We start from the raw sequence: 20,745 nt of genomic DNA on the forward strand, positions 1-20,745 counted from the left end.
TTACAAACAGAGACACAGTACATTTGTGAATGCCCCTGCACGCGGTGGGCTGTACCATGTGACTTATGGGGGAGGAGCAGTCTGTGACACACACACTGATGAGAGTACCACTTCATTCAGTATCTGAGTTATTACCACCTGACTACTGAATATAATACTAGGACCAGTTTATTGGATTAATATATCCTGTTAAATACTGGGAGGGTGGAGCGGCTGTTTCGTTTCTTTCATGTTATTTATTTTGTTTTTTCATCTTACTACTGTAAGTAATATTTATCTCACATGTGCACACAGTTAAACTAAAGTAACCAATCTAACCACACAAATCTAATTCGTTATAATAGATGAGGAAATGCGTGATTCTTCTGCCCCTGAAGACGCCCCCTTGAAGACAATGTGTGTATATTCAGGCTCTGAATAAGACCCCTTGAAAACAGTGTGTGTATATTCAGGCTCTGAATATGACCCCTTGAAGACAGTGTGTGTATATTCAGGCTCTGAATACGACCCCTTGAAGACATTGTGTGTATATTCAGGCTCTGAATACAACCCCTTGAAGACAGGGTGTGTATATTCAGGCTCTGAATATGACCCCTTGAAGACAGTGTGTGTATATACTGTAATGAATCTTCCTGTGAGAGGCTGTAATGGAGGATAAATGTAGACCTTCATAGTGAACAGGAGAGCTCACACCCTCAGGCATCTGCTGGCCATGGGGTCTCATACTGGAACTGGAACTGGAAATGTACTACGGCCATCAATCTCACTACAGCGTTAATCCCACTATAGCATTAACCCCTATGTAATCCCACCTACATCCAAATACATCGATTCAATTTAGCATTAATGTGACTTTAGGTGCTAAAATAATCAATCCCACTCTTTTATCACTAATCCAAACAGTATTTACATATTTCCATTTCAACATTACTTTCTTAAAATGATCAAAAGTGCCTTTGTAACGTCCATTGATGGGAACGTCACACCTTAGTCTGTGAAAAAGAAACGTTTTTTTTATGGAGTAGAAATAAATTTAGAAAAGGTGTGATTATCTCTCAGGCTTCACACACACACACACACACACACACACACACACACACACACACACACACACTGTAAGTCTTGCTTTTTTGAAAGGATTGGTACCATCACCTGTGAGCTGTGTCACAGCAGGGTGTTTATTTTAAAAAACAAAACAAAAACCCCAACTTTTTGGGTCAGCCAGCAACTTATTACGATGAACTTCCAGTCACTGAATGTTTTACCATTGTTGTCTTACCTTTGTTTCCAAGTATAGTATATTGTACTCAAGATCTGGCAAAGCTACTGAGATGACTGGTAAAAGATTTACAGGCAGGTGTATTGAGGACTGTCCATGATAATTAATCAGTTTATAGTTACTGAAACATTTCTTTTATATTTTATGTTCAGTGTGGAATAGTGGCACCCAGTCAGAGATGAGAGAATTGTTGGTGAAATGTTCTACATGTTCTCTTCACATGTCCACTGTAGATGGCCTTCTCATCCCATGATATTTAACAACCTGTTGGTACAATCAAAATCCTGCTGTATTACTTTGTTTCTTTTGCAACGTTGTTTAATGCTGTTGAGGTCATTCTCAGTGAAGGTCCTGATGAAATGTGCTGCATCTGTGGCTTTAGTTCTGCTTTCTAGATGACAATGTTTCCAATTATATTTCATATGTATGTTGTACATCTTGAAGCTTGTTTTGACCCCTATGACCCCTATGTGTACAGTTTTTAGCCACAGTAAGAGAGCTTTTTAAATATTTTTATGTTGTTCCATAACCCAAAGTCTGCCCTGCTATTGGGGGTTTGTGTGGCTGCCTGATCTGCGAGGACACGAGGCCATTAAACCAGTTGTATTGTATATGGTTTGTTTGCACCTGGAGGCAGTTTGCATAACTGGACACTGAATACAAAAACAAATAATATCAATATTTCTTAATTTCTAATGATTTTAAAAATAAACATACCCATACTATTTTTTCATGGGACCTCTGTATTTCAAAATATGTGCAGGAACATCTGTTTGTGAATGGAATAGTCATTAAAAACTATTTGGACAAAGCTAGTGTAATGATGCTAAGTGATTGTTAATTACAAAAAATTGTAGATGGTAAACTCAACAATTGTGTGAAAACAGAAATAGTTTTTTAAACCCTTAGCTAGATTTCTCAGAATGTGATTTCCTAATATATTTGTTCATTTATTTATTAATTTGTTTGAAATAAAAATGTATGTAACTTACCCAAGTCCATTTTTTATAATGCCTACTGCATAGTACTGCAAAAATATCAAATTCAATGTCTTTGCCGTTAAACGGTCATGAAGGCCTGTATTTTCATAAACATTTTCATAAAGTTTTTCAAATCCATTAGCATATTAGCTAACTATCTACTTTAGTCTGTCCTACACAGTAAAAATGAGTAGTTCCTTGAAGATTACTCCAAGAACCTAGGGGCTCCTCCAAGAACACAAATGTTCCCCAGTGCTTTTAGATGTGCCTGTAAGAACTTTTGGGATTCCTCAAAGAACCCATTTGAATTAAAGTTTCAAGGGGATCTTTAGGCTTCTAAACTATAAGGAACTTCTTGAATTATTCTCAATTAGTCTCTCAAGTAAACTTGAGATATTTGCAAATGTTTTTCTTTCCAATATCGTTAAAATGTATGCATGCTGTCACGGTGGCCAGTCCACCACTGAGAGGGACATGCCCACGTCAGATGGGGGCCATACCATTTTTCTACCCGATTCTCAATCACCTGAATACTGATTGGAGACACCTACTTCTCATCACTGTGTCTCACTATTTATACACCTGCAGGTCCTGAAAAACAACGCTGTGCATTAGTGGTCAAGGATACTACAGACTTCCCTCGGTGCATTGCAACTCGGCGTTTGTAGCATCCCTGTGGATTACTTTACCACTTACGTTGTTTGTCATGGATAATAAAGAGCACGTTAGTTTATCTTTGTCTCTCACTTTTTCTGTGCCACCACCATCACACATGCCAGATAACCTACACTGATTTAATTTTGTATGGGGTTTTTTTGTGTGTGTGGACTGTGTGCTCCTTTATATTTTAATATTAATCCTTAAGTGGAACAAGAAAGATTCTTTACATGAGCAGAAACTATTTTGAATTGTTTATTTTGGCCCCACCTCTAATATCAGGAAATGCCCTATTTATAGCAGACATAATCTTTTTAAGCATTTCTCAAGAAAACAAAGCTTGTAGAGCCAACAATTGTCAATTTCCTTATAAACTGGTCGAGTACTTTTCTAATTGTGCTTTCCACTGACACACTTCTCACATTTTTCAAGATAAACCCAACCATGTCTGTATAATAAAATTTTGCTTTGGCCTGCAGGTGCCCAATGTTAACAAAAAAGTCTAATGTCACACCACAAATGAGTCTGAGTTCAGAGAATAAATAAGAATAATACATTATATGAACAAATACAAATTTATATGAGTTAAATAAAACCAGAATGCAAGTTTGTATTTATTTCCATGACCTTGATGTTTTTTATTTAATCATACATTACAGCTGCTATCATACAATTCACATTTCTATGCAAATTCCTGGTTTTTGTAATAGTTTTTTTCTTAACTAGTATGTTCACTTGCAATTGTGAATAATGACTTTGAAGTTGACTTTGAACATTTTTAGTGACTTTAGATTTGACTGTGACTTGCACTAAAAGACTTTGAGGTGAGGCTAAGAGGGCTATAGGCTAAATGTTAAAGACTAAAGGATAAAGGCAGCCTATTGAAACACAGGACAACAGGCTAAAGGCTAAATGCTAAAGGTAGACTATTTAAACCATGGGTTAGTCATTTAATCCTGTTTCTGTTGTGGTTTAGTGGCTTAGTCCTGCTTGTTCTGTAAATTATTGGTTTAGTCCTGTTTGTACTGTGGGTTAGTGGTTTATTCCTGTTTCTAGTGTGATCTAATGGTTTCGTCCTGTTTCTAGGGGGGGCTAATGTTTTAATCATGTTTCTACAGGACTGCAGTTGACTACCATATTTTGTTTTTAAAACTTACATTTTTAAGCCTGTACAGTACTGACTGGGTTCTCCTGTCTAGTCTGTACAGTACTGACTGGGTTCTGCTGTATCCTCTGTACAGTACTGACTGGGTCCTCCTGTGTCCTCTGTACAGTACTGACTGGGTTCTCCTGTCTCCTCTGTACAATACTGACTGGGTCCTCCTTTCTAGTCTGTACAGTACTGACTGGGTTCTCCTGTCTCCTCTATACAGTACTGACTGGGTTCTCTATTGTCTCCTCAGTGTTTCATGGTCACATGGTGAACAAACTATAGTTCATGAATGTTTTTTATCCCCTTTTCATAATCTCTCTTTTAGTATCTGCACAGTCTTCAGCAAAGGTGAATCTTCATGACGATGCTACTCTCCCCTGCACTCAGACGAATTCTGGTCTGGTCACATAGACTGTGTATCATAAACAACTTGACATTCTGGCTCAGTGTAGCCAGACATCCTGCCAGTCAGAGGAGGGATTTCACATGATCAGTACCTGAAGGGAGATCTCTTCCTCACCATCACTAATGCTGATTTAGTGTACTACCACAACGCTAACCCTCTGGCTGTAACACAATTTAGTGTACCACCACAAGATGTTCACTGGTCCCATCTGTCCTCCACTAAATATTTTCTGCTGGCACCACTGCATAAGTAACCAGGGTTGCAAATTGTAACCGATTATTCAAGTTTAAATTTCTATCTAGCGTATACTAAATTCTGATTTTTTTATAGTCAAGTCAAATATAAAGTTGAAGAGGGACAGTTTCTCCTTGTATTCTCCACTCTCTCTCTGTATCTGCAGTTTTTTCCAATCATGTTTCATGTAATGCAGCACAATTAGATATGTTTTGGTGTTAGAGACTAACACAAAGATGTTAGTGACTTAGGTTGTTAGGTGTTAGTTGGGAATTTTGTTCAGTATTTCAAAGTAGGTGTTTTGGTATAGCAATGACTTATGCAGCCAGAAAGTATGAACTGGTTCTTGTGCAGTGATCTTGCCTCATAAATCATGAGCTTTTCTCACTTACAGTGGCCTGTAGTGAGATTAAATGTATAAAATGTTTTAGCAGGTAGTGTTAATTTGATGCAAATGTTAAGACTGGTTCAGATCTAGCAGCTGAACAAAGTTGAATATGTTCTGTTGAATGTGTTGAGTGTGTGCTGTTGAATGTGTTGAATGTGTGCTGTTGAATGTGTTGAGTGTGTGCTGTTGAGTGTGTTGAGTGTGTGCTGTTGAATGTATTGAGTGTGTGTTGTGTAACAGAAAGTTTGCCATCCCCCGTCTTCCCCTTTTCTCCAGTTCTTCATTCTGCATCATCTCTCAGCTCACTAAAGGTGAATCTTCATGATGCTGCTACTCTCCCCTGCATTCAGACGTGTTCTGGTCTGGTCACATGGACTGTGTCCCATAAACAACTTGACATTCTGGCTCAGTGTAACCAGACATCCTGCCAGTCGACGGAGGGATTTCACATGTCCCATGATCAGTACATGAAGGGAGATCCTCACCATCACTGATGCTGATTACACTAAGAGCACCTGGTACATCTGAACCTGTAATAGTAGAGGCATCTGCGATGTGCATCTACGGACTGAGTGTATACAATTGATTACCAAGTTATTGTTACCAAGGCATTAAAGATATATGCAGATAGAACTTTATTGATCCTGGGAGGGGCACGTTGCATCATTACAGCAGTAGAATGTAGAATTGTAAACATCACAACCATTAATTATCATTAATGTTTGGTATCAGATTTGCAGCTCTGTACTTACATGATCAAAGCAACTGTATATTATAATGAAGTTCCTGACTGGATTTCTCTTCAGCTTTGAATTCTTCAGTTCAGATTAAGCATGGTAAACCTCTGATGTTGGATTTGCTCATATCAGAGTCAGTGGAGGTGATTTATAACAACACAGGTGCAGCTGCCCCCTCTAGTGGACAGATCTGCACAGTGGATGGCCACTCACTGGAGTGTTGTTCATCTCTGCTGTTGAGCTGAGAAGAACAGCATCATCTGATAGTGGAGTTTACACGATCTGGGACACCAGTAATGAAGAGGTCATTCATACATACACAGTTGAAAGGTGAAAGGTGTGTGTTTGTGTTGTTTCTGTAGATTGTGTGTCATCTGTAACTATTGTGTCATGATGGTTTATTATTTGGTGGATTTTGTTATTAAGGAGCATCAGAGTGATGCTACAGTTGTGAATGGTGGTAGTTATTGAAGTGGTTACTATGGAAACTATTGAAATTTCTTCATACTGTTTTGTTAGCATGTTGTTGGTGTTGTTGGGCTACTGTAGGCAGTGGTACTGCAGTGGATGCCCAGTCGTTAAGGTATTTGACTTGTAATCAGAAAGTTACCAGTTCAAGCCCCACCACTGCCAAGCTGCCCCTGAGAAAGATCCTCAATTGCTCAAAGTTGTACTCAGCTACAAGTCCAAGTCACTTTGGATAAAAGTGTCAGCTAAATGCTGTAAATAAATGGTGGAGTGTGTCTAGGTTTTTTGAGGGAAGCATTCCCTGCTCTATCAGTTGTTTGTCTAGCTACCCTATGCACCTCCTCTGTAGTGTGGTGGTTCAGATGGATGTCCTTGTGAGGGCAGTGGTTTGCTTCCCATACTGGGCTGGTCAAGTGTGTCTTTCTCTAGTTATCACCAAGCACCTGTACCAGTACACCAAATATTTCAGAGGTTATTTACTTATTTATGTTTACATCAAGAATCCCATCATGACAAAGAGAATCAGAATTAATCTCTCAATTTGTGTGTTGACAGTTTGCCTAATCTGGAAAGTGTTAATTAATTCATATTAATCATATATTCTTATAACTATAAATGTGAACATATCTGATGTTTACTTTGCCTGCATACGAACTCATTGAATAATTTCAGCCATCAGAAAAGAGTCACGTTCAAAGGCACTCGGTGACTCAGTCAGACACACACACACACACACACACACACACACACACACACACACACACACACACACACACACACACACACACCACACACACCTCCCCACACAAGCAGCAACACAGTCCATCTCGAGTTGTGAAGCACCACTCCAGGCGCGCTGGGTGAATTTAATCAGTCATTTAAATCATTTTAATCATGTCATGTAGCCAGATAGTCAGACACTGTATTTCACACAGAAATGAAAGACAGGTTAACGAGCGGCTAGCTTACTCGGGCGGTTCGCCCATTAAATCTCACTTTTACAGTAAAGTCTTGACGTACCGAGACCGGGAATTAAAGCCAGAAAAAAAGGACTCGAAGAGAAAAATGTAAAAAGGGCGCTCGGCTTCACTTACCGCACGCTGTAAAGCAGAAGTGAGACAAGGCAACAGCACAGCAACGGAATGGCAACAGGAGAGCCAATGAAAATTCGAGAAGCAAATTGCAACAGACCAATGAGAGGACGCAAGTATTCTGGAACATACTGGAACAAAATCAGGGTCAGTAGAATGGGGGTCGACATGTAATGACGGACAGAGCCAGAAAACGAAAGGAAAACACAATAATATAAATGGAGGCTTAGTGCAGTGAACACAGGATGAGTGAACAATAACCAGCAACAAAACTAGAGACACAAGGAATATACACTCGAGTTAACAATAATATACACACTAGTTAACAATAATATATACACGAGTTAACAATAATATATACACGAGATAACAAGTAATATATACACTAGTTAACAATAATATATACACGAGTTAACAAGTAATATATATACTAGTTAATAATGTATACACTAGTTAACAAGTCATATATATACTAGTTAACAATAATTCATACACTAGTTAACAAGTCATATATATACTAGTTAACAATAATTCATACACTAGTTAACAAGTCATATATACTAGTTAACAATAATATATACACTAGTTAACAAGTAATATACACACTAGTTAACAATAATATATACAGGAGCTCGAGGGCTGTTTATCTGTGGGGATAATTAGGGTTGAGTGGTTACTGGCTGAGTGGTAGTTGTGGGTGAGGGTTTGATTAGTTGTCACTATAGTTCTGGCTGCGGGAGTGAGGGAGAGAAGAGGGTCTGTGCTGTTTAAATGAAAATTAAATCATGTTTAATTATGTTAAACGCGTTAAGAAAATGAAATTTGTGCATCCAAGTACGAGAAAGCTCAACCGATTTCTATCGACTTGCAGCGAAACGGCTGCGCATTTCCCATAAGTATCATTCAACGTTCATACAGAATATAACACAAAGATAAACGTTGTAATTTGACAAAAAATGTTTTGAGGAATGAGGAACTTTATTAGATATAAATAGCGAAATGTTCTATTATAACTGGTATCTTAGCTAGCCTAGCCAGCTAACTTAGCCAGCTAGTTAGCTAATGTACCTCAAGAAAGGTAGCTAAGCTAGTTAGCCAGCTAGCTAAATTACCCGGCCAGCTGTATATTTTAACTTGCATAACGAACACATTTTAGCACAAATAGCAAATATTGTAGCTAGTTAGCTGTCACAAAAGAGTGTTGTTCTTTGTAAGTATAATTTGGATCTATGATGGTGTAATTCTGTCATGTTTATTAGCTAGCTAGCTAGTTATTTAACGTTGTGAACATGACAGAAAACTCCTAGCTAACTGTATTAGCTAGCTATGTTAGCTAGTTAGCCTGATAAATGTGTGCATGTTTGGTCCGGGGCTTGCTTTATTCAGCTACAGTCTTATTTGGTTAAATTAGCTAGCTGGCTAACTAACAATGCCTAATGAAATCTAAAACTGTGGGTGTCAAGGGGGGTGCAGGTGTCTGCTTGCGTATCGTTTGCCAAGAGCTTGGTAGGCGAGCTAATTAGTCACCTGACAACTGGCCGTTTAGCAGCTAAATGTAGGCCTGTGAGTGGCAGCAAACGTCTGAGGCATTTTAATGAGTTGTTTCGTCTTAAAGGTTTTGATTCATTTTGTTTTGCAACGAGAGACACTGCATTTAAATTCGAGAGGAATTTTGTTCCTTAAACCAGCTAGTGACCTGTTAGATTTTATTATTGCAAATATGTAGGTACATGACAGTACGCATAGAACATATTAATTAGTTAGAGCTTATTTGTACCTGGGTAAACAAAGGAATGCCTCATCCCTATGTTGATATTATGCTTATAATTATATATTATTATTATGCTTATATTAAGATAATTGTGTTTCTCTTTCCATAGGTTAGTTTCTAAAAGTAAGATTAATCTTTCATATTAAGATGGACAGTGACTGCATATTAAGATGGACAGTGATTTGACTTTTTGTCAAATTTCTTTTGGAAGCAGTAGACAGCTCATTTGTTTTTTCAATAAATTTTCAAAATGCACTCTTAATATAAAGCAGGGTCATATGAGTTGAAAGATATCAAAAAAATATTTACAAGCCAGTATTGTTTAGTTGAGACTTTGTTTGCAAGATAAAAGAATATTTTTTTGAGAAATTTGATAAGTTTAAATATTTTGCTTATGTGTCTGTATGTCCATAGGTCTATGTCAGATCCATTAAAAGTGAGTAGAAAGTTATTAAAACTGCCATTTCTGCATAACTGCGGTGGTTCTGAAGTTACTGAGATTATGTGGAAATACCAGTATACTTGAAAGCATTTGTAAATTAGCAAAATTAACAATACACATATGAAGCTGAAGTGCTTTTATTATATAGCTAAGCATTGTTGTGCAGAATACAAAGAGTTAGCTGTCCACATATAAAACAGAAACAGACCAATGGATACTTTCACTCTATGCAAGACATGTTAGTCAGTCAGCTAACTTCAGTATGTATTTACATCTGGTCATATGTCATTGGATTAAACACATGTAATGTAGGTATTTGCTGCTATTAAAAGTGTCAACACACTAAGAACATATTAATTAATAACAGCTTATTCATAACATAATTATGACATTTTAGCCCACATCCAAGTTGCACTCTAAGCAGGACTTTAGCCTGAGTATTACTGGCACTGACCTCTCTATTTTCACATGAAGATCTGTATTTGATAGAGACTATAATGCACTTCTGTAAGTCGGCAAATGCTGTAAATGTACACTGATGTCCTCATTTATGTTTCTGAATGTTCAGATTACCTCACATCATCTCTAAGTAAGTTAAAGAATTACATTTGTGGTTTAGCCTTTGTTTCCTTTTAAATACTTCATAAAACTGGCATCGGTTTTTACCATCTAAATCATAACCTTCTGTATTCAGCGAATACAGAGAGCAACTGCAGCCAGTCTAAATGTAAAATGATTTAAATGAAGTAAATGACAAACATTCCTTTGAAGTATTTTGGCTCTTGTACAATGACACCATAATGTGGGGAAATTCTTTGACTCTTATTCAGTGACATTAGAAAAAAGACAAATTACAAGTATAGAAACATTGAGAGTAACTGGTTATGAAAGGGGGAAACTTGGTGACAGTATATTTAAAGCTAGCTACAACATGTCTCAACAGCTAAGAATCCTCCCATCCTCAACTACTCCACAGCAAATTACATTTCATGTTTAAATACCATTTAACAGTATTTCAGGATTTCGGCATTATTGCAGGATTACATTTAACATTTAATCATTGACATCATGTGATGTAGAGTAGATTTTAAAATCAGTTTATTCTTTTTTTAATATGACAAATGATGGATTATTAGTATAATCAATGTGGTTGCTATGGTGTCGCTAGGGTAAATGTTGAGGGATATATTTTTGTGGGGGTAATTTTTCTTGCACGTAAAATGGAATCCTGAAATACTGTTGACCTGTTAAGCCATTCCCAGGGAGTTGTTATGTGAATGGCAGGATGATACCAAATGGTTGCTATGGTGTCCCAGATGGCTGCTAGGGAATTACCAAGTGGTTGCTTTTGGGGTAGTTGGAGAAAGATGATGGGATATTTAGATGTTGGGGTAGTGTGGTTGAGGGCTGTTAGTCTAATGGGTTAATTGTTGTTTAGGGGTATTAGGCTGCGTGGGAAATGGTTGAGGGCAGTTTGGCTGATGGGGTAGTTGTTTAAGGACTGTTCAAGTTCAAGTTCAAGTGTGGTTTATTTGTCACATACACAGTCATACACAGTACAACTCGCATGTACAATGTATATGGTTGTGTATGTATATGTACACAATGTACAGAATGTACAGATCTATTTGTAAAATGATATATTTACAGTTTTTACAGTTTTTATGTTACATGATGGAATAGAATATCTATATATATACAGTTATGTTACATGGTGGTGGTGGTCCCCACAGTTTATCAGTTTCCCTGATTCAGGGCCCGAATGGCCTGTGGGAAGAAGCTCCTCTTCAGTCTCTCTGTCTTGGTCTTCAGGGAGCGAAAGCGCCTCCCTGACCTCAACAAAGAGAAGAGCCTAATGTTGGGATGGGTGGGGTCCTTCACAATCCTCCTGGCCTTGGTCTGGCCCCGCTTGTATTAGATGGTCTGCAGGTCAGGAAGTTCCGTGTGAGTGATGCGCTCTGCTGAACGCACTACCCTTTGGAGTGCTTGTCTGTCCTGCTTGGTGCTATTCCCAAACCAGACTGTGATGTTCCCCGTGAGGATGCTCTCGATAGTGCAGGTGTAGAAGTTCCGCAGTACCTGTGGTTGTAATTTGAAGTGAAGGCTAATTGGCTATGGGGTAGTGTCCAATGTCAGCCAGAGGAGGATGCCCCCCCCCTCCTCTTTGAGTCTTGTTTCCTCTCAAGGTTTCTTCCTCTTGGTCTGGGGAGTTTTTCCTTGCCACTGTCACCCTTGTCTTAGTCACTGGGGGCTTGGACTTTGACATTTGTAAAGCTGCTTTCTGGGGTAGGTGTTGCGGGGCTGTCAGTGGGCTATTTGGCTGTTGGGGGTATTTAGGTTTGAGGGGTAATAGCATCAAAGGAAACAAATGGGCAGCTCTGAAAGTTCTCTGTGTAAAGAACTGGCGGAGAAAGAGCGGAAAGCTCTTAGCATGAAGAAAGTGTGACGGAAGCACATGACAGCACCACACTCCTCCTCTTCCTCTCCTTCATCACTCTTTCTCTCATACACCCCATGTTCTCTCCTTCCTCTCTGGAACCCTGCTGTGCTACAGCACTCAGCTACTAGTGTACACCTCTCTCTCTCTCTCTCTCTCTCTCTCTCTCTCTCTCTATCACAAACACACACACACTACACCTCACTCTCACACAAACTACACATCTCTCTCACATACACACACTGTACCTCTGTCACACTCTATACCTCACTCTCACTCTGTCACATACACACACACTACACTTTTCTCTCTCTCGCACACATATACTATACCTCTTTCTCACACACACTACACTTCTCTCTCTCACACACATATACTCTAACTCTTTCTCACACACACTACACCTCGCTCTCGCTATGTCTTTCCCACACACATACATTACACCACTTTGTCTTTATTTGACATGTACAAAAAATCAAAGCAGTCAACAGCAATGAGAGTCAGCATTCAGGAAGTTGAGAAAATCAGAAGATGAACTTCTGTACTACTGATACCAGCAGGGGTTACTACAAAGGAATTCCTTGAGATCAACTGAAACTTTAATTCTGGGGTCTTTTATCCTTCTCCCTCTTAGTGAGTGTCATTCCTCCAATCATAGTCCTCTCTCTTATTTTCATATCTCTTAGTGAAGTATCATTCCTCCAATCATGATCCTCTCTCTTATTTTCATATCTCTTAGTGAAGTGTCATTCCTCCAATCACAGTCCTCTCTCTCATTTTCATATCTCTTAGTGAAGTGTCATTCCTCCAATCACAGTCCTCTGTCTTGCCTTCTGTTATTAATCTCACTTTCTCTTCTAAAGAGCTTTGGACAAACGTCCATTAATACCTGCTTGATCAGACCATCATTGTGTATTAACACCTGCTGTTTTGTCATCACTTTTCTCCAGTTGTTATTTATGATCCAGGTTATGGTGTGAGTGTGTGAAGGTCTACAGCATTGTTGCCCTGATTTACTGTCTTAAATGAAGTCCCAGGTCAACAGATTTACTGTGTTAAATTAAGTGAGAGCAGTAAAGAGAAGGGGGAGGTATATTTTTATCCTTTTGTTCAAAAAGTGCAAATAATTGGCCGCTTAAATTTGTGTACACTTAGTGTACACTTCTTTCTCTCTCTCTCTCTCATATATATATATAATCTCACACACACTACACCTCACTCTCTCACACACACTACACCTCACTCCCGCTCACACACACTGCCACCTCTCTCTCTCTTTCTCTTTCTTTCTATCACACACACATACAGATGCACACACACACACACACACACACACACACACACACTTCACTCTCTCTCTCACACACATACATTACACCATTTTGTGTTTATTTGACCTGTGCAAAAAATCAAAGCACTCAACAGCAATGAGAGTCAGCATTCAGGATGTTGTCATATCTCTTAGTGAAGTGTCATTCCTCCAATCACAGTCCTCTCTCTTATTTCCATATGTCTTATTGAAGTGTCTTTCCTCCAGTCACGGTCCTCTCTCTTATCTCCATATCTCTTAGTGAAGTGTCATTCCTCCAATCACAGTCCTCTCTCTTATTTCCATATGTCTTAGTGAAGTGTCATTCCTCCAATCACGGTCCTCTCTCTTATCTCCATATCTCTTAGTGAAGTGTCATTCCTCCAATCACAGTCACAACAGTAGACACAACAGTAGTAAATGTAATTGATTTATTATTTATTAGCTAAATATATGCAGCTGACGTGCTGTGATGTCTTAGTGTCAATATGATGAATGTGAACCTTGATGGCAAAGTTATAGGTTAGTTCATTATGTAACATAATGTAATATTGAATATAGTCTGATAATGTGCTCTCAGTGTACTAACTAGAGTAAGTGAGTTATAGGTTAGTTCATTATGTAACATAATGTAATATTGAATATAGTCTGATAATGTGCTCTCAGTGTACTAACTAGAGTAAGTGAATTATAGGTTAGTTCATTATGTAACATAATGTAATATTGAATATAGTCTTATAATGTGCTCTCAGTGTACTAACTAGATTAAGTGAGTTATAGGTTAGTTCATTATGTAACATAATGTAATATTGAATATAGTCTAGAGTAAGTGAATTCCTTTATGTTTTCTACTTAGAGGCAGTACAGAAGTTTGAACAGAAGTGAAAACAGAATTCTTTTGAATTACTAAATCACATTCAATCATTTAATCAAAGCTGATGTATTCTTCAAAGTTCAAAATCAAAAGTCAGGAAATAACGAAGCTAGGCAACATTAATGAATGATATTAATGTTCGTGACGAACACCAACAACACTCAAGATGCCGATAGTGGCAGGTTGTCTCGTCAGTGATTCGGAATCAGAAAATGAATCAGCCCAATACAAGTCCCGAGAAAGTAGACCCAGACGCAATCTCACATCTTCAGCCTTTAAAATCTGTAAGAAAGACGAGTTTATCTGTTCTTAATTCAGCACCTGAGGTCGCCGTCAAGGTATGCTACATGTCGGCTAGCATGTCTGGGTAGCTAACGCTAACTAGCTTACTCGCTAACGGTAGCTCGATTAGCTAGTTAGCTAACCTAGCTAAATAACTTGGTCAGCTAGTTAACGCTACCTAGATAAATTTTATTTGACGCGAGTTTCTTCGTGTGGTTATGTTTAAAACCTTTATATAGGACTCATATACGGTGACATGAAGTGTGGTGTGCCGCCTAAAAGACAACAACGCTAGCGTAACTAAGAATATCATGAAGTAACACTGTGTAAATAGCTTGCAAAGTAGCTAGCTAGGTGGCTATCTTAATAATTTCCTTCATTAATGTTGCCTAGCTTCGTTATTTCCTGACTTCTTAAATAACCAGCGTTCGTTGGCCATCTAGATTGTTAATTTACTATGTCTTCGTGTTGCTGTATTGCAGGAAGATGTTGAGACGGGCACACACATTGATCCCTCACTCAAAGAGCTCCTCTACAATCCTACTTACGAAACCATGTTTGCACCCAAGGTAAGGTCACGGTCAAGAGAGTTTATATGTGGTAAAGGAACCATTTCAGTGTTTTGTTTAACGTAAAGCACCGTCCTCTGTGTGTTGTAGTTTGGACCAGTTAATCCATTCAAAACGCAGCAAATAGCTGCGCCAAGGAACATGCTTTCTGGATATGCTGAGCCCGCCCATGTCAACGATTTCATGTTTGAACAACAAAGAAGGACGTTTTCCACTTTCGGTAAGGGACATGCATATTTTACATTTACTAAAGAGAATTTGTGTCTCAGAATGATTTGATCATGGTGCAATAGCCAGTGTTGTCAGTATTCTCACCACACCAGTTATATTGAGTATTATGAAATATTCATACTTAGTTTAAATCTTTATTTCTGAGCACGAGATGCTCACTATATTTTAATAGGGTATGCGTTAGACCATCTGTGGACAGCAGTCAAGTCTCATCGAGCAGCTACATAGGAGCAGTGGAGGAAGCAGAGAAAAAGAAAGGTACTAGACATGACCTGGTTTTTCTCTGCTCATTGGTTGCAATTGGTTGTGGGTCTGCCTGAAGCTACAACCACCCCATCCCACCTTCCCTGTTGCTGCTTGGACAGTTCTTTGCAGCTGTGCACATCTGTTCTCCACAGGGTTGACCGAGTTTGAGTCGGGCCTAAAGAAGGAGAAGAGGAAGCGGGTGAAAGGGGGAGACGCGTCAGAGATCGACAGCTTCTTGGGGCCCTGGGCCAAGTATCAGGATAAGAAGAACGTGGCCAAACCTTCAGAGGTCAGAGTTTGTCCACATGGGTTCTTTATACTCTATGATAATCACTTGGGCTTTTTTGTTTGTTTTTGTTTTTATCTTTGCTTGCTTTGCACCTTTTGGCAGGCTGTCTAATCCAAATTTGTTAGCCGTTACTTCACAACATAAAGGCTAGGTTTAGCCTAGGCAGCGCGTTTATATATCATTTACTTCAATTGCACTTTGAGGATCCCACTCTGTCATATTCTGTTTGATAGGAGGAGCAGAAGGAGCTGGACGAAATCACAGCAAAGAGGCAGAAAAGAGGCAAGAATGAGGAAGAGGCCTTTGCTGAGGAGAAAACCATTCTACACAGTAAGACACATGGCAGCTGTTCCAACCCATTACGCTTCACAGAGTCAGATTTACTTTTGTCCACAGCATGAATTTGTTCAGCTCCCGTTACTTTCTTAAAGCTAGCAGGACTACCATAATCCCTCTCAAGTTTCTCTGATTTTCTTTTTGTTGAAATGGCTAAAAGCCTCTTTCCTCACCCTTTGATGTGTCTTCGCTCCACAGTCAAAGACGCGTATGACTACCAGGGCCGCTCGTACCTGCACGTCCCGCAGGACGTGGGCATTAACCTGCGCTCGGCGGAAATACCCGACAAATGTTACCTGCCCAAGAAGCAGCTGCACGTCTGGACCGGGCACACCAAGGTGAGGAGGCATGTGTGTGTTCTTGTGCATTCACATGTGCACGCATGTTCACATGCGTGCGCATCTGCATTTATGAGTGAGAGTAGACCGACTCTGATTAATTATCTAATGGTGTGCATAATGATGATGGAATGATAAATTAGTTTTGTGCATGTATTTGGGAGTGAGAGAGCGAAAGGGAAATGCATTACAGAGGAGGATGCTTTTATGCTTGGTGGGAAATATCCGGAGAAATTACTTGCCTACATGGTGCCATTTTTGAATGGAAGTGTTTTTACGAAGTGGCACAATATGAACAAAATATTAATTTCAGCTATTTTGAATAGAGATTGCACTAATACTTGAGCTGGAATACATCCTGTTTTCAGTTTAGTCTCTATGAAATCATTGTTACATTTATATTGGACTTTTCTAGCCAAGGGTGCTTTATAAACTATTTTTAAAAAAGGGAAAGAAATTGTATATTCAATCAATATACTATAATGTAATTGATTTGTAGATTTATCTTAAGAGTGGTACTGTGGTCACAAGTTTTAATTTAAATGAACTGTGAGTAGTGTATTACATTACAAAGTTAGAATGCATGTCTGTGATTGGTCAGGAAGTTTGAGTAGCTGTGATTTGTTAGAACACAGAGTACATTCACCAGGGCTATCAGCTACAATTAGAGGGCCCTGGACGTATGCAGTGGTTGGGACGTTCATATGAAAAATACTCCCGTTTGTGACTTGCAGTGTTCTGAAGCATCAGCCAGTGAGAGAAACACAAACATAATTTTGGTTTTAATTTTGCAGTTAATGAATTGGCTCAAGTCTTGATTAGGATTAGATTTACTCTGTCTCACATAATGTCTGCTTTCAACGTGATTGGTGTTTGCCGTTTAGACTTGTGAACTCCTTAGCTTGGTCACAATGTTTTCTGGAGCACTGGAGGTCAACATACCTGTCTCTCTCCTTCTTTTCTTGCTCCTCCTTTCTTCTATCCCTTTCTTTCTTTCTTCATCTCTCCATCTGTGTGTCAGCCTCAGAGCACTTCCTTTATTTTAGTAAGTGTCAGAATGTTGATTTGAGATCAGCTCCCCCACATTCTTTTCTGTTCCCAGTGGCAATCCCAAGTCCAGAACCTTGGAGCTGTTGATGTCTGTGGGAGTCACATTGTATTGGCATCTAAACTTTGAATGTGAATACATTGTGTGATGTCAATTATGTCTGTGTGAAATCAAAAAGTGTTTGCACTTAAGCTAGCAAAGTGAGCTTGCTGTTGAAATGCCCCCATTTTACATGAAATATGTACAGAAAACCGGTCAGGGTGCTACTGAAGTTAGTAGAGTACTTCAGTACCCGTGTCAAGGCCTGATGCTTCTGTTACCACTTCTCCACTGTTCGTTATGGTGTAAAAAGCATCAGTCCAGGCTCATTCTATTAATGGTGGGAAATGTGGTCAACACTGGGTGCAGTCATTCGTTCCTTCAAAACACGCAACCACAGAATAATCAGGACGCAGCTCTCAATTAAGGCAGCACTGAACATTACATTTGTGGGCCATGACGCCAGTGTGCGAAAGAGTAGAAGCTAACCTCGTGGCCCTTGTAAATGGCTCTTGAAAGCAGGTGGTGTTTAATTGCACATGAAGTGCACACACACAGTTGGCTCATCTCCTCTCCACTCCACCTTCCACTCGTAGGGTGTCAGCGCCATTTAGTTGTTTCCTGGGTCTAGCCACCTGCTTCTCTCCTGCTCTATGGACTGTAAGATCAAGGTAGGTTTTATCCCTCACACTCAGACTTATTGAGCGTGCCTCTGGGGAAAACAAAGTGGTGTTCATTCTGATGGCTGTTTCTGAGGATGGTGGGTGGCTGGGGGGGTTCACAAATCGTTTTTCTAAGCAATTACTCTTTGTCTGTAATTGTTTTTCATAAGCATTCACTATTATAAGTATCGGCAGGGATGTGTTGCATAATGCCGAATACCTACACCTAACAGGCTCCTGAACGTGGGTATTCAGTGAGGAATATGATCATTTATTTAATTTATGTAGTACGTTTCTCACTGTTAAGGCCACTTTGCAATAGCAATAATAATAATGTTACAAATTAGTAGTCGACCAATTAATCAGCTGATTAATGCCATTTTGTGACAGTCGGCTTTAGCTGATCGCCCCCTCTCCACCCTTCACCCCTGTGGCAAAGTTAGTTTTAGAATTGCCTTTGGAAATTGTTGCTTTTTTTTCTAATTTAGTTGCTACATTTTTTTTTTTAAATAAGTGCACTACAGAGTGCAGATCTACAACAGAGATAATGCAGACAATAACAGGGTTAAATGTTCATTTAAATTCTGCAATTTTTGGTCGCATTTGTTGTTAATATTAAATTGTTGTATTTTATAAGGTGCAAAAAGTTATACCAGTATTATATATTGCCCATCTGCCTCCCTACTCTCTAAATATTGCCATCAGCCATTGAAAATCTTATAGCGGTTGCCCTCTAATACGAATAAAATAAGTTACAGATAGCTGGGTTCTATACCTAAGATGAGTGATTGATTTTTACTTTTGCAAAATAAATTGTTGCTACATGCAATATCTGATCCCTCTAACCCTTCAAGAAACTTTTGGAAGCCTGTATAAGGAGAGCTGAATAATGGCAAAACAGACTTGTGTTTTACTGAGCTTGGCTGTTTTTAGAAGTCTTCCTGACTGGATGTCAGTTATTTTCAGATACCCTTAGACAAACTTAGTCAGTAGAGGTCATTACTGCCTGCTTTACATTTACCTGACGATATTATCCGAAGCGACTTACAATGTTGACTGAGTACAATTTGAGCAATTGAAAGTTAAGGGCCTTGCTCAGGGGCCCAACAGTGGCAATTTGGCACCAGTGGGGCTTGAATTGGCAACCTTCTGATTACAAGCAAAGTATCTTAACCATTGGGCTATCATTGGCGGCTCTGTACAGAGGACAGCAAAGCAGAGTTCAAATGTTGGGTCATCTTCATAATTTGGAGCATTTTGTTCTTAGCCCACTCTGCAGTGTGATTAATTTGATCTATTTGCCCTAGCTTGCTGATTGCTTTTGCTTTCTTCAGCCATGCTAACAATCATTTCAAATAGCTGAAAGCAGAATTTAAGAAGAGATCATGGATGTGTCCACCAGCCAACCCACGCAAACATTTACGCACTGTTTCCTGGGAAGACATTTTAGCACTGCTTTCAGTTTCTGCCATTTGTCATATCTGTCTGGCATGGGATTTAAAGCTCTTTTTTTCCTTTTGTAGCTTTGGGAAGTCTACAGTGACAGGAGGTGCTTACGGACATTTATTGGTAAGAAGGGGTGTTTCCTGAGTAGCTGTTTCATAATCCAGAAAGCTCTTGACTCCATCTTAGAATGCTGTTGTAAAAGGACATTTAGGGCACAAATTTTAAAGGAAAAGAACTCAGGTTTGCAATGTACCTGCAGAAAGATCTGGTGCTCCAGATGAATATAGTGATGTTATTTTGTTTGCACCTCGAGGCAGAGAATTGATGAGACTGAGCTTGAGAACATGAAAGGCTCTCAGAACACGGTGCCCTCTGATCAATGTCTCTCCCTCTTTCCCTGCTTCCCTCTGTCTCTCCCTCCTCTGTTCTCTTTATTGAGCTTTGTCAGATACCACCAGAATGTTTTTGCTTGTGTTATGGTTTCATGAGGGAGCGTGCAGGTAACGTGTACAGAATCTTCTAATGTTTTCCCAGCCTATAGACAAAGTGGAGTAAAGTCGAAACGGGCTTTTCTACTGGTCCGGTTGTGCTTGTCGAGATCCATCCATCGTGTATTATTCAACAATGAGGCGGTTGCCGGGCGATCGAGCCCCGCAGCATGAGCACCGGCTCACTGGAGGCGTTGTTAAGGGGTCCCTGCTACCCAAGCCAGTATCTGTGGGGCACCGTCCCGGTTACATTCGCCAGCTGTTGCAGAAACCCCTCCAAACCAGTGCTGGGTGGTCCACAGCAAGTTTTGTCTCATAACTGTCACACATGTTCCATGTACAAAGAGAAAAGAATAGAGCAGGATACTCTGTCGGTGTATCTCTCTCTTTCACATTCTCTCTCACATGTACTGTCACATTATACTTCTTGTTCTCATGTCATTTTCCGCTGGTGATCTCAGTCTACCTTATTATATGTGCTTGTCCGGGACACAACAGTGTCAGAACAGATGAAGGCAAATGCTAATGGCTTGCTTTCTCCATGG

At 39.4% G+C, this 20,745-nt stretch overlaps 1 pseudogene; it reads left to right on the plus strand.

Moving 5' to 3' along the window:
- LOC118241318 overlaps positions 1-20,745 on the plus strand; it is a 59,339-nt pseudogene that overhangs the window by 31,863 nt on the left and 6,731 nt on the right.

Source organism: Electrophorus electricus, chromosome 5 (assembly GCF_013358815.1).
Source record: "Electrophorus electricus isolate fEleEle1 chromosome 5, fEleEle1.pri, whole genome shotgun sequence".
Classification (NCBI taxonomy): domain Eukaryota; kingdom Metazoa; phylum Chordata; class Actinopteri; order Gymnotiformes; family Gymnotidae; genus Electrophorus; species Electrophorus electricus.